The sequence below is a fragment of the Sminthopsis crassicaudata genome, chromosome 4, assembly GCF_048593235.1.
Source record: "Sminthopsis crassicaudata isolate SCR6 chromosome 4, ASM4859323v1, whole genome shotgun sequence".
Lineage (NCBI taxonomy): Eukaryota > Metazoa > Chordata > Mammalia > Dasyuromorphia > Dasyuridae > Sminthopsis > Sminthopsis crassicaudata.
The window spans coordinates 123,394,070-123,407,185 of NC_133620.1; the positions used below are offsets into that span (position 1 = coordinate 123,394,070).

Below are 13,116 nucleotides of genomic sequence, written 5' to 3' on the forward strand. Positions count from 1 at the left end.
TTTTATTTATTTATTTTTCTGGGACTGTTACTAAGGAGGGCTAGTGGGATATAGATTATGGACGCATTCCCACTAGCCCATGGCAACTGACCAGAGATTTCGATTTTCCCTTTCCCTATCTCTTGGATTTTTTTCACCTAATTGTTTGATAGTCCTTGCCCTCCTAGTGCCTTATAGATTGGACTGGTCCTTTGGGAGAAAAAAAAAAGGGTAAAAGTCATTTTGTGGTTTGGGTAAATAGAGTATTGCCTTAGCTTGGAAGTCAATTATTTTAGAGCATGGATTCTTAACCTGTAGTCCATGAACTTATTTTTTTAAACAATATTTTGATAACTATTTCAATACAAATTGATTTCCCTTGTAATCTTATCTATTTTTATTTTATACATTCTGAAAAGAGCTCCAGACAGCCAAAAGAATTCACTAAACAGAAATAGTTAAGAACCTCTATGTTAGAGGTTCTTCCTGATCTTCAATTACCTAAAATTCCTCTTTTATAGTACTCAACTTGGTGCCTAGAGAAAGCAGTATCATTATTTTAATTTCTAATTAGTAAAGTGGCTTTTACTGGATTTTTTTGTTCCACAAGTGTGTCATTGTATTTTAACCTCCAACCTCAGGTTTAGGCCTGCTATAGGATATTACTTTGTGCTTTCTGCATTTGCAACTTTGAGTGAAATTCACCATTTCTCCATAAAGTCAAATGTTCCTGTAAATGTTTAGGACTCAAGCACATGCATTATGAATAATAGGGATAACTGGCTCTCCAAACCTGTTGTGGTGGTGTTAGTCTATTACTCATGTCTGACTCTTCATGATACTAGGATGGTTTGTTATATTACAGATTACTGATGAGGAAAACTGAAGCAAACAGAATTAAATGATTTGAGGATCACATAGCCAGTAAGTATCTAAGTTCAGATTTAAACTGAGATAATCCTCACTCCAGGGTCTACACTCTATCTATTGCGTACCTGCTCTTTCAAAAACACATACTCAGTTGAATTCTTCACCTGAAGCCATAGTGTCTCCTCTATTCTTTTCCTCCTTCCTCCCAAAAGCTAAATTCAAGCATGGATCCAGGAATAAATAACCATTACATTTATCTTCAATAATACAAAAATGGCAGTCATGAATATTACCTTAGAAGGATGCTTAGTACATACTCACAGTTGATCCATCACTCAATTTCTACATTGAACTGTGTGAATTAAGAAAATAAGAGCTAGAGAGTCATAAGTGCTATCATTTTGCTTTTATATTGGTAATGATATCCTTCATAAGTACAACAAAGTTCACTTTCCAACTTGTAGCACATGGCATACTTCTCCCCTTCCCCCATATGAAACAATGAACTCAACTTGCTTAGAAGGGGTGGGCCATTTGAGTATATATGCTGATATATAAATTGGAGTAGGATTTTAGGTGATACAGAAATGCTTTTTTCCCCCTTATTACCCACAGTACTGATGTACAATATGACTTTATTTGATGATTAAATACCAATTGAACACTGGAAAAAGATACATGGAACACAGATGAGAAAGGAGATAGAAGATGTTGGGGGAAGGGCAGTTCTCAACAATCACTCATTTTCTAGAAAGATGGAATTTGGCAAAAGTTGTTATAAATAATTCATTTTATTTTCAGAAATCTTCCATTCATTCAACAAACATTTACTATATGCCTACCAAGTGCCAGACATATTCCTAAGGGCTACACTCTAATAAAACCTCAGCTAAATTTCTATCAGAATAATAAACATATGGATTATAAAGAAAACTAATTATATTGAAATGCACTTTTTAAAATATTAAACAATAGTTTCAACAACAGCAAACAAGTTCATGGACTCCATACTAAGATCCCTTGGTATAAAGATATTCTAAAAATATAATAAGACATCTACATAGACATAAATGTCTAGAATTCACAAAATATCTAGAATTTGCAAAATTTTACAATTTCTACTGGATAATAATAATACATATTCAGTTGAAATGTGAGATGTCCTGCCACTAAGTTATGTCAAATGACTTTTCCTGGTACATCTTATCATCATTACTGATCATAGAGTACCTAAAAATTCAAGCAACTATAAATAGATTTGGGGGCAATCTGCTTTTGAGTGACCAATTATTCTCCAAAGACTTTTGCTTCTTGCTGTAATAAAAATAAATATTACACAATAGTTTCACAACAACTTGCACAAAAGTCCATGAGTCATCATTTTCTTTTAAAGTGAAACTAGATTACAGATTCTTCTTTGTGTTTCGGGTTTGCAAAAGAATGGAGCAGCAACAAACTTCCTCATATCCTGAATCCAAGAAAGCAACATAAACCAGGTAAGATTTGTATAGATGATGCTTTATTTTCTGGGGGTGGGAGTGGGAGGGTATCTAAGCATTAAATTTGTAAATGTGTGTGTTATCCTAACAAGCACAGAATTTCTTTAGGCTATTTGCCAATCCAGGTGTCATTGTGGTTATGTGTCTACCCATAAAGTAGCAAATTGTTTACCTCAACCAGAAATACTGTTTGCCCCTTACTTGTCTTACTAGTCCAGTGAGATATGCCTGACTGTCAGTTACTAAAGAATAGCCTGTACTCCACAATTCAATAAAGCCATGATTCTACCCATTTGGTTGAATTTGATATTGCTATAAGGTGTCATTTCCATTTTTCTGTAGTATGTTCAAAAGGTTTCCACCAATAGCAATGCAGGTTTTTCCAAGTCCATATTGCTAGAAGGCAATATTTAAACTCAACAAATGAATTTTTGTGATGTCTTCCACTATGTTTTTAATAGGTTTGGTTTACCAATCTCCCTAATGAATATTGATGCAAACATTTTAAATAAAATATTAGCAAAGAGATTACAACAATTTATCAGCAGGATAATACACCATAATCAAGTGGGATTTATACCTGGCATGCAGGGCTGGTTCAATATCAGGAAAACTTTTATCATAATTAACCACATCAATAACAAAAGCAACAGAAATCATTGATAATCTCTATAGATGAAGAAAAAGCTTTTGACAAAATATAGCACCTATTCCTATTAAAAACACTAGAGAGCATAGGGATAAAGGGAGCTTACCTTAAAGTAATAAGCAGTATCTATCTAAAATCTATAGCAAGCATTATTTGTAATGGAGAGAAGATGCATCCTTTCAGGGTGAAACAAGGATGCCCATTATCACAACTATTATTCAACATTGTACTAGAAATGCTGGCTTTAGCAATAAGAAAAGAAAAAAGAAATTAAATGAATTAGAATAGGCAATGAGGATATAAAACTATTACTCTTTGTAAATGATATGATGATATATTTAGAAAATTCTAGAAAATCATCCAAAAATCTACTGAAAACAATTCACAGCTTTGACAAATTTGCAAGATATAAAATAAACCCACACAAATCAGCAGCATTTCTATATATCACTGACAAAGCCCATCAGCAAGAAATAGAAAGAGAAATTCCATTTAAAATTACTGTAGATAAAATAAAATACTTGGGCAGGGGGAAGTATTGTCTTGCTGCCAACACAAACCCAAGAACTGTATAAATACAAATACAAAATATTTCTCACATAAATAAAGGTCAGTTCTAAACAATTGGAAAAATATCAATTGTTCATGGCTAGGCCAAGCTAATATAATAAAATTACAATTCTGCCTAAATTGGTTTACTTGTTAGTGCCATACCAAGCAAACTGACAAAACATTATTTTATAGAACTTGAAAAATAATAACAAAATTCATCTGGAAGGACAAAAGGTCAAGAATATCAAGGGAATTAATGAAAAAAAGTAGCTTAGCAGTACAAAACCTAAAACTATATTATAAAGCAACAGCCATCAAAATAATTGATACTAAGATAGAGAATGGTGGATCATGACACAATAATCGAAGCCCATAGTAATCTAGTTTTTGATAACCCCCCAAACTCTAGCTTCTGGAATAAGAACTCACTATTTAACAAAAATTGCTAGGAAAACTGGAAAATAATATATCACAAACTTGATGTAGACTGACATTCCACTCTCCCATACCAAAATAAGGTCAAATGGGTACATGATTTGGGCATAAAGGATGATTCCATAAACAATTTAGGAGAACAAGGGATAATTTACCTATCAGATCTTTGGAGAAGGGAGGATCAAAGAAGAACTAGAGAACATTATGAAAGGCAAAATGGACAACTAGGTTTATATTAAATTAAAAAGATTTTGCACAAACAAACCAACAGAAACAAGCTTAAAGGGGAAGTACAAAGCTGGGAAAAATCTTTATAGTCAGTATTTCTGATAAAGGTATCATTTCTAAGATATGTAAAGAACTGAGTCAAATTTATAAGAATACAAATCATTCCTCAATTGATAAGTAATCAAAGGATATGAACAATTTTCAAATGATGAAATTAAAGCCATTTATAGTTATATGAAAAAATGCTCTAAATCATTATTGATTAGAGAAATGCAAATTAAAACAATTCTGAGGTATTACCTTTCACTTCTCAGATTGGCTAAAATGACAGAGAAAGATAATGACAAATATTGGAGGGTTTGTGGGAAAATTGGGACACTAATATATTGTTGGTGGAGTTGTGAAATAATCCAACCATTCTGGAGAACAATCTGGAGCTATGCCCAAAGGGTTATAAAACTGTGTATATCTTTGACCCAGCAGTGGCATTACTAGGTCTGTATCTCAAGGAAATCATAAAGGAGGGAAAAGTACCCACATGGGCAAAAAATATTTGTAGCAGCTTTTTTGTGTTTGCAAAGAGTTGGAAAAGGGGTAGATGCCCATCAATAGGGAAATGGCTGAACAAGTTGTGATATATGAATGCAATGGGATATTATCATTCTATAAAAATGATGAACAAGCTGATTATAGAAAAGCTTGGAAAAAATTCACATGAACTGATGCTGCGTGAAACAAGCAAAACCAAGAATACATTGTACACAATAAGAGCAAGAATGTGCAATGGTCATCTATGAAAGGCTTGGTTCTTCTCAGTTGTTCAGTGATCCAAAGCAATTCCAATAGACTTTGAATGGAAAATACCATCTGCATCCAGAAAAAGAACTAAGGAAACTGAATGCAAATCAACACATGCTATGTTCACTTCTTTTTTCTGTTTTTTTTTTCCTCTCTCCTAACATTTTTCCCTTTTGCTCTAGTTTTTTTCTCCCAACATGATTCATAAAACAATATGGATTAAAAATAAACTTACTACAAAAGACAGGCTTAATATATATGTTTGTGCATATGCATTTATATATATATATATAATTCATTCTTTAAGGAACCAGGAGTAACACTAGATAAGAAGAAATACTTGCAATGATTTTCTTGATGAAGTCAGAAGTGCTTTAAAATCTAGTTAGACTGACAGGAAGACTGAAAGCATTGTCAAATGTGATGTACCACAGACCTACTAGAGACTTCTACATCATGGTACAAAATAAGGAGTACCCCAACCTTACCATTGGCCATTTGTCATTGGCAAGGATTCCACAAATTTCTCAGAAAAGACAGACTTCTAGGCATTATTTCTAGATTTTCAGACAGCACAAATTTCTTATATGGGATATGAGTTAAGGGTAACCTTGGCAAAGGAGATTAAAAAAAAAAAAACACCTCAAAGGACAGTCAAAAGCATTTTCAAAGAGGAACTACCTGGAGGGCTCAGAGAATCTATCTATAATGTTAAGATGAAAGGAATAAAAAGCTGAGTCTCTGCAAAATATTCCAATTCTCCTTTAGGATCCCTTTAGGGTCTTTTCCAGCTGAGACAGCTCGCAGTGAAGGTCAATGCCCTCTCCTGGTATTAATGGAAATGAGCTGCAGGGGTCTCAGATGGGTGCCTAACAAACTGGAGTCTTATCACAAAAGCTATTTCCCTAATTGGGCTCCTCGTTTCTTCTCGGCTGAGCAGAGAAGGACAGAGTGGGGAGTGTTGATTGAATCCACCTTTGATTCTTAGATGTGGCCCCTCCAGAGTCAGGCAAGCTAAAAAATGTTGTGAGGGAAGACCAAAGCTGCTTATCTCCTTTAAAGGAGTGTTAGGGGTGGCAGGCACCTGAGAAATCATCTGATTCAAAGACGAATGAAGGAAGATATTGCTTCATCTGAAAGCCTGGTAGACCTGAATGTTCTTTTCATAGTGCTAGATGGTTTGCAACAATCAGCCAAAGGAAATCTATCCGCAAGCAAGAAACACAAGGATACTATATTCAAGCTTAGTCTTAGTTTTTTCTTTATAACACACACACTATACAATCACACTCACACGCTGTATATTTCTTAATGAATGCAACTGATTTTTCCATTGTCTGTGAGGACCCAAACAATCTATATTATTTGTTAATAGGAAGGATATGTCTTTGTTGCTGCTTTTTAACAGATGAAATACCATTTTAAAATGTCAAGAATGATGATAATCTGCTTACATGAACACTTTTTTGTAAAAAGACTAAAGCATTGATTGCATTTCCCTTAAAATTAAGAACAATCTCTGATTTCTTGTCAGGAAGCTTGATTATTTAAAATCTGATTAAATGACACTCATTTCTGTCACACCTTGGGGTTAGTGATAAGCCTGGAACTACTGAGAAATAGAAAAACAGTGCCATCTAATGGTTAGAATAATAATTGAAAATTTTTGTGTTTTTCCAAATTATGGCAAGTAGCCCTGATACTAGCCCCTTAGAAGTGATAATCATAATTCAAACAGATAACAACCAAACCTTACTTTGCCCAAGTTGATGATACTGTAGAGATACTAATATTAATGAAACAGAATGCATTTGTTGAGATCTTAAATATTTCAATATTATCTCTGGTTTTGGGGTTCATCAAATATTTGTTTTAATAAGACCAAAGCTACTTCTAAAATCCAATTGGTATTTAAAACTGACCAGGCTGTCTTTTCCACCCTAATTATATACTTTTCTCCTCTTCTTACACCCTCAATACACAGTAATTAATTTTTATTTAAATTCCTGGAGTGAAGGATGAGATGAGTCTTCCGTGGTTCTTAACCTGATAATATGGTCCTATATTATATATATACACATATATACACACATATATATATGTAATATGTATATGTATATATATTTCCTTTGTTATTGTATATATTTTATTTTATACACTTAAAAACATTATTATGAAATGTGGTCAATAGACATTGCCAGATTGCCAGACGGTTATTTTGTTTAATTTAAACTACTTAAAATCTTAAGAGAAAGCAGAAAATAAAATGACCAGAGTAACAAAGTTAATTGGAATAGGAAGTTACAAGGTTAAAAGACTGAGGTGTATACTGTTGGAAAAGCTACTGAAACTCAGAATCAAAGTCTAGGTTTGGGGAAAATTCTGAGAAAAATATATAACTGATTTCAGATTGAGCAGGTGCTTTCCTTTGTTTTGCCTGAAGGCAACAAAGCTCCCTTTGGGTAAGAATTTTTCTTAATGTCATTCATTGGAAATATCAAGCTTTCATGACAACGGAAAGGTTAAGAACCCCTGCTTTAGTAAGAAAAGGGTAAGGAAGTCACTGTTCAACTCCATTTAAACATTAGTCTCTTCAAATAATATTTAAAGGATTCAGAGGATAAAATTGGAGATGAGAAAGGGTCTATTTAAGACACACGCTGATCTGACAGAAAGCCAAATTATACAACATACCATTAAAAAATCTCTTTCAACATAGGTGAATTATTGACCAGTAAAGACAAAGGAAAAAAAATATAGTACCAGAGAAGTATGGTTGTCCTGGAAACCAGTTATATAGCAGATGCATTTTAGAGATAGAAAGGATCTTAATGATCACTGATTCTAACTTTCTCATTTTATAAATGATATTTCTTGATGGAAAAGAAGCAGAGAATCATAAAGACACCTTATAGATGGACACACACACACACACACACACACACACACACACACACACACTTTCTTGGAAGGGAAGGAGGAAATGTAGAATCTGTAATCAAGAAAAATACCCCAAGAAATTGTGGCAAGTAGCAGAGAATGTAATCCTCAGAAGCTCCTCTCCTCCTAGGTTGATAGAATTGAAGAAACTAAGAAATGTCTCAGTTCAGATTGAACCAAACAGTTAAGTATCTAAGATAGAGAGACTTTAGGAGAAGAAGGAAACGAGAAAGCCAAATTAAATCCAAAATCTAAGTAGCCTTTAGAGGAGCTAAAAGCCTAAGGTATTTTGATTAAAAAGTTTTCTAAAAGTAGTCATAATTAATTATAAATACCATTTAGTGTAAGAAGATAGCATTTTCTTCATATAGGTCCAAGGGTAGTGTTAGCATCAATGAGTAAGAGATATATAAGAGGGACAAAGATCTGACCTGTAGGGATACAGGCAAAGGTCTCCAGTTACACCCTGCCCTTACCTGTATTGTTAAATACTTCCTTGTTAGTTCGTGAAACTCTAATGATATTTTGCTGATTTCCAGAAGCAACTTGAGAATTGAATGGAATTTCCTAGTGTCAATCTGAACATTGAAAAATCTGGGAGGAAATACACTGGCATGTGGTAAAGTTATTGGGAGAAAAAAAATTAGATTTTTGCCAGTGGGATATCCTTTCCCCCCTGGTTGGATACTCTTTATTGTCCTAGGTATATCTGGCCAGTGCAATAGCAGCACATAAAAAGTCCTAACTAACATTCCTATGAAAGAATTCCTAGCAGCTTGTGATAGTGTCAACAGATTGAAGTATATCAGCAGGAAGCAACCCAGCATCAGAGGATAGCAACAGTCCTACAGACTAGCAATAATCGTCAACTTCAGAGATAGGAAGGAACAACAGCTACAAACACAGAATGTAGCTGGAGTGAGACATATTTGGCCATTAGGAAATAGAGCTTTAAAAGTTTTTCCAGCTAAGAAAGTCCTTTAGAATCTGAGTCTTCCAAAGAATATTCCCTTTTCTGACAGCATGGAGCTCAGTGCATGAGGAGCTGAGAGAGTTTTCTTATCTATTTACTTTGCAATTCTATCCTAAATAAAAGTTTTGTTCTTTGAATTATCACTCTTAATCTTTGGATAGAGAATTCACTGGACTACACCCTGTATGTACTTGTACAATTGAATCTGAAATAGGGATTCCAAAATCATGTAAAAAATCCAGGAAAAACCACATGAAAAGTCAATTTTGGGTCAATATAAAGAGCAGTTAAACAATTGAAATGAAGCTGAAACCAAATGCAATTACCTAACTTGTAAGGACCCTACCACTAAAAATCTTGGGGTGATGACAGCCAGATGATCATTTATCCAGGATATAGCATTCCTAAACAGGGTAAGTTTTCACTCTATGGCTTCTAAGGTTTTTTTATAGTCTAGGATTCTAGGATTTTTAGTCTAGGAATCAGTTATTCAAATCTTATTCCAAATAGTATTTGTACTTAGAGTTAGCATATAAACTTGAGTCATTAGTATTTAATCAATGTTTACATGATTTTGTGGACTTTTCCCCATCTTTTTCTTTTTAATAGAAAAAAGGTCTGTTAAAGACCTGCTTAATGAATAGAATTACATCTCTCTAAGTCTGAGGTTGTATCTAATTTCAGTTGAGTAGATATTACCTAATATATTACCTGAGGATGATTCTTTGGTGGGAAGTAATTCATCAGTAGTAGGCACTGAATATCTCCGTTTATAGTACTGTTTTGTTTTTTTTTTTAATTTTATCCTTTGTGTTCCAATGCCTTGGCTTTGAATCTGTAATTTATAGGCTGAGTAGTCTATATCCTGGTTTATATATATATATATATATTTTTTTTTTGTCAAGCTACCTCAATCTCAATTTTGTTAAGGATTTCTGACTTGTGTTTCAGGGACTGTTTATCGCTGGTATTTGGGCTTTTTAGAATGGGATATTATACCTGGATCTCCTTCCTTTCTCCACCAGCAGATTGATACATTCTTGCCACCTTTTTCTTTTACCTTTTTTGGGAGACATTGAAAAATGTGATTGCATCAATTTAGGAACCTTCTAATTATGAATATTCCCTTCGCCAGAGATTAATAGATCACTTGGCATTTAGAGTTTTGGAAAGTTGCTTAGATCACTGAGAGATTATGTGATTTATCTGTGGTCATACAGACAATATATGACAGAAGAAAGACAAATCAGTCTTTCTGTTTCCAAGCCTAAGCTTTTATATCCCCTATGAATCCCTTCATATTAATAATCCACTAGTTAATGAGATATAAAGGCAGTGTGGACCTGAAAAAGAATAATGCACACACCTTTCATTAGTCATAGAATCATAGATTTAGAGAGCTGGAAAATTAGAAATCATAGAGTCTAGCTTCTTAATTTTATAGATTAGGAAACTGTGACCTAGGCTGGTTGCAAATTATTCAAGATCACCTGGGGTAATAAGTGGTGGGATGAGAATTTGAACCTGGGTGCTCAAAATTTAGATGTAGTACTTTTTTTTTTTTTTTGTATGACAACATGCTGCAGTGTCAAAGCAGTTTACTGTCCTGTGAAAGAGACTTATAGAAAGGAAATAAGTATTTATTAATTAAGTTAAAATTTCATCTTCTCTAGAAGGTTTCTCCTGCCTTACCCTTCCAGCTGCTAATCATTTCCCTAGATAATTATCTACATTTTACACTGATTATATCTGGTAGGTATATAGTTTTCATGCAAGTCCAATAACAACACTTTTTAAGTTCAGATTCATTGTTGGGATGAAATGAAGCAATTGTAAGTCATCGAACATTAACAAAAAGAGGTTTATTTTGCCCAAATGCAGCAAAAAATATGTGATAAGGATATAGTGGCTTTTAACCATTATGGATGAGCCCTTATTATCTCCATATGGAATCCTGGTTAACAGGGTAGATATGGTATATCATATAATCTTTAGAAATCGATCAGATTGGAGAGGTATCAATTCTGGGCAGATAGGTTTTTTTGAGGTTTCAGGTGCACAGTAGATAGAATGCTGCAACTGAAGTCAGAAAATCCTGAGTCCAAAATCAGTTTTAGATATTTATTAGTTATGTGACCCTAAACAAGTCACTTATATCTATCAGCTTCAGTTTCCTCAACTGTAAAATAAGTATAATAATAGCATCTATCTCCCAGGGTTGTTTTGAGATCAAATGAGATAACATCTGTAAAGCACTTTGAAATCTTAAGTCTTATGTAAACACCATTTTTTTTTCTGGATGACAATGAGGATGATGATGAGGATGATGATGATGTTTTCACCATTACAATGTTAACTTTTTGAAGGGCTAGGACTCTGATTTTTTGGATTTTTTTGTACTCTGTATCCCCAACTTTTGTCCATTTTTAGCATATAATAAGTAAATATATGGTATAATATAACATAATAAGTAAATCCCTTGATAAATCTCTATTGACTAAAATAGATTAAGAATGATGAAGACTGAAGAAAAAACACCAAATGTGGTCATTAAAACTGTTGATTACTTTGGCATGACAATTCCAGTTGAATGATGATGTAGGAAACTATGTTGTAAAAGGTTAAATAGTGCATAAGAGCCAAAGATCTTAGAAAGATTTTTCTAGGATTTTGGCTGAAAAAGATAACAGAGATGTAGGATGAGAACTTGATAGGATAATGGAATCTAATAAATATTTTTCATGGATAAGGGGAGACTTGCCCATATTTGATGTCAGTAGAGAAGGAATTATCAGACAGGGAAAGGTTGAAGATTAGAAAGATGGGGTGTTACTGAGCTTAAAATCTGCAGAAAAGAATGTAAATAAATGGAAATGAAGGCACAAAAGAGGAAGTTGATCTTGGCAAAAAAAAATCACTGTCAAAGAACAAGGAAAAAAAGAAGAAAGCAGTTTAAGGATTTATGAGATGGAAAGAATGGGAAGAAGAAGAAGCTTACATTAAACGGTCTCAATTTTCTCAGTAAAATAATCACCAGTGTCCTCAGCTGAGAGAGAGGAAATATAAGGACGTTTAGGAGACCTGACATGATATGAGAAGGCATGGAATAGTATCTATGGAAAAAGAAGAAATAAATTGAGAGATATGAAAATTCTACCTTGATAACATAAGGGCTCTGGTGAAGTGATATAAAATAAATTTAGAATGTTTCTAGTCAGTACAGTTGCACTTCTAGCTCCATTCAGTGGCACATAAATAGGAGAAGAAAAGCAGATGGTAGGAGTAATTTTGTACTGAGGTTTGGAAGGGGATTAGTAGCAAATAGGAAAAGGAACTAAGGGATTCAAGAGTACAGGATAGTATGGAATTAACTGACTAACCAAAATATCCAGATTGGAAAGGAAGGAAAATGAAGTGGGAGCAGGAGTAATAGCCTGAGAAAATCCTAAGGGGTGGAATGATTGGAGTACATAATGAAAACAAAGAACTGGTTTAGGAAAGGAATAACAAATTGTGATCCTATCAAGGAAAGCTAATTAAAGAAGTGTAAGGAATGGTGAGATCCACTGTATCCTATTATTTTATTATAATCTAATCCATCATTTCATCTCAGCCACACAAAGACATGGATAAACAGTGTGTCTCCACATTTCCCACAAGTGTTCTCTTTGTGTGACTGAGATGAAATAATAATAAACTAGGTTATAAGATTGTAGGAACCTGAGAAATTTGGAAGCAAAGGAGTTTAAAGGAGAATCACTACTGATGTTGAAACCCCCTACTAGAAAGTCAGGAAATGGGAGGAGAGAAAGATGATAAATCCCTTTCTGAACTCCTTGAGAAAGGAAGGAATTGATTTAGAATCTATCTGGTTGTGTCAATCAACAGGGATTTATTAAGTACTTACTATATATCAGGTGGGAATTAAGTAGTGGAAATATAAAGAAAAAGTTGCCATGACCTGAATTAGGTAGAAATTTTTGTTGTAGTAAACCTCAAAGGAAGAGAGAATGCTGAGTAAGGGTAGGAGTATCTGAATTTCCTTGTAAAACTGAAGAAACAAAATAGTTTGTTTGTGTGGAAGATGGGGTGGGGAGGAATGGGAATGAAGTCCTCTCCGTCCAATTCTAGAGAGGATAATAAAGAGAGTATTATCCAGGGAAGCTAGTCATTGAGAACTAATACATAGATTA

General features: G+C 33.9%; 1 protein-coding gene and 1 long non-coding RNA gene across 9 annotated transcripts in view; one reads left to right on the forward strand and one right to left on the reverse strand.

Moving 5' to 3' along the window:
* LOC141565772 (uncharacterized) overlaps positions 1-8,404 on the reverse strand; it is a 67,394-nt gene extending 58,990 nt beyond the window's left edge. The window contains exon 1 of one of the 3 annotated variants that reach the window (XR_012489115.1): positions 8,286-8,404. This is a non-coding gene — a long non-coding RNA (uncharacterized LOC141565772). The remainder of the gene's footprint in view (positions 1-8,285) is intronic. The other 2 variants (XR_012489114.1, XR_012489116.1) reach the window with 2 other exon arrangements.
* The window catches only part of UNC93A (unc-93 homolog A), a 68,975-nt gene that overhangs the window by 14,717 nt on the left and 41,142 nt on the right, over positions 1-13,116 (forward strand). For 2 of the 6 annotated variants that reach the window (XM_074309307.1, XM_074309311.1), the window contains exons 2-3: positions 845-903; positions 2,243-2,345. The exons of 1 other annotated variant lie outside the window; for it this stretch is intronic. The gene's annotated coding sequence lies outside the window, so the exon portion shown is untranslated. The remainder of the gene's footprint in view (positions 1-844; positions 904-2,242; positions 2,346-13,116) is intronic. 3 more of the 6 variants (XM_074309308.1, XM_074309312.1, XM_074309309.1) reach the window with 2 other exon arrangements.